General features: G+C 44.8%; 1 long non-coding RNA gene across 1 annotated transcript in view; it reads left to right on the top strand.

Moving 5' to 3' along the window:
• The first annotated feature begins 9 nt into the window (after positions 1-9).
• Positions 10-1,764, top strand: part of LOC123256175 — a 2,179-nt gene continuing 424 nt past the window's right edge. The window contains exons 1-2 of the long non-coding RNA XR_006506826.1: positions 10-416; positions 1,416-1,684. This is a non-coding gene — a long non-coding RNA (uncharacterized LOC123256175). The remainder of the gene's footprint in view (positions 417-1,415; positions 1,685-1,764) is intronic.

Here is a 1,764-nt window from a genome sequence, read left to right as displayed (position 1 = left end):
TCACTGTGTGTCACTGAGGCATTTGCAGAAACACCTTGGAGGTGATAGTTATAAAAAAGCATATCCCTTTTCTTTAAGGAAGCCTACAAAGAGGATGAGAAAATGGAGGCCCTAATTCAAAGGGATCTAGCTAATTACTTGCAGTCCTCTCTGTCCCTCTCAAGAGGCAGCGTTCTGTGTCTTCCGGCTAAGTGAACTCCCTGTTTCCATCTAGGGATTCCTAAAACGGACTAAGCTAACTGTCTGTGACACTCAAGTCATTGATTGGATTGGTTCCCCAATAAGCTGTCTCCGAAAAATCGTTATGAATGAACTCCAACAACTAAGTCACCTCGTTGGCTCTGACCCCTGAGGTCAAAACCTGCAAGTTGATGTGACAGGAAATTTTCGCTGAAACCTTCTGAAAAGTAGAGCAGGTATGGTCACATCCTTTTGAAATCTTTCCCATTTCCAAAGAGTAACTCCTAATATGAATTAGAGGTATGAGCCTTCTCCACAGTCAGGTGAGGTTGATGAGCTCTGATAAGCCCGCCTTTCGTCCACCCTTCCTGGCCAGGAAGCCCTTATGCTCCCACAGCAAGTCAAGTCACTCTAGATGTTGTCACTTGTAAAGTGTTCCTCCTCTGCCTTCTGCCTGCTCCAATCCTTTGCCTTGAGTTCCTAGTATGTGCCTTCAAGACAGCCTTCCACTTGTCTGAAATCTTTTGCTATCTCTATCCTTTCCCCATTAGAGTTGAGAGTAAAAGAGTTGAATTCCTTGTTGATTTAGTCTGACATCCTGAGGCAGCCTTGTTTTGGGAAGCCCTCAGTTGACCCTTATCCCATGGGAAGTTGCTTTCAGGAAACTGTTGGACTGATCTTTGTCTTAGACTGAACAACAACAAGGCATGAAGCATCCAGTGAGAATCCCTGGACAAGGCCAAATCTGAAGTCCCTTTCGGTCTTCATGGATTGTCCTTTCCCTTCCAGGTTGCTCTGAGGTAGCCGAGCCTCTGCTCTGGCATCTAGGCCTCTCCCAGTCATTTGAGAGTTTGGATAGTGCAGGTCCCATGTTAGTGACAGAACATAAGTCCTGTCCCTTGCCCCAAATCTGTGTGAGCACCCTGCCTTCGGTAGTTGAGTGGAAATCATAGCACTGAGGTTCTGTGTGGCTTGCCAGGTTAGTCTTTCTATCTTGATTAAAGGCCATAATTTTCATACCTTCTTTGGGTTATTTTTTCAGATTATCACCTGTTTACCCTGAAGGATTTCATTTGTTCTCCTCTACCCCTGCTAAGAGCAAATTCGGGGTCCCATAATAAAAATGAATGAAAATCTGCTTTGGAAATGGTCAGAATGCAATAGTAGGATTTGGGTAAGAGGTGAACACAAGACTAGTCTTTCCATGAACTGGTTTCTGTCCTGCTTTTTTTCAGATGCTGCAGTATTCTTTGTGCCCAGAAGATGACAGGGAATGACTGTGCTGATGTCCTCAATGGCAATGAAGTGGTCGAGAAATATTTACGAAGCACCTACTATGTGTGAGTCCAGAGGCTAGGTCCTGGGGACATGGAGACAATCATTGAATGCACTCTGGATGCCAGGAGCTGAAATCCTTTTGGTGGAGAAAACTTGTGTGTATGTGAAGGAGGAGCTGTAAATATTTGGGTCCAGAGAGCTGAGGAAAATCCTTAAGTAGGGCAAGGTGTCATGACGTTGAGTTTCCAAGGAAAGTAAGAATTGGAAGGGGCAGAAGTGAGAATCGATGAAATTGCAAGGCACCAT

This window comes from Gracilinanus agilis, unplaced genomic scaffold (assembly GCF_016433145.1).
Source record: "Gracilinanus agilis isolate LMUSP501 unplaced genomic scaffold, AgileGrace unplaced_scaffold56662, whole genome shotgun sequence".
In the NCBI taxonomy this organism is placed as follows: Eukaryota; Metazoa; Chordata; class Mammalia; order Didelphimorphia; family Didelphidae; genus Gracilinanus; species Gracilinanus agilis.
The sequence above is the reverse complement of the archived record's forward strand: the minus strand, read 5'-3'. Positions and strand labels throughout refer to the sequence as shown.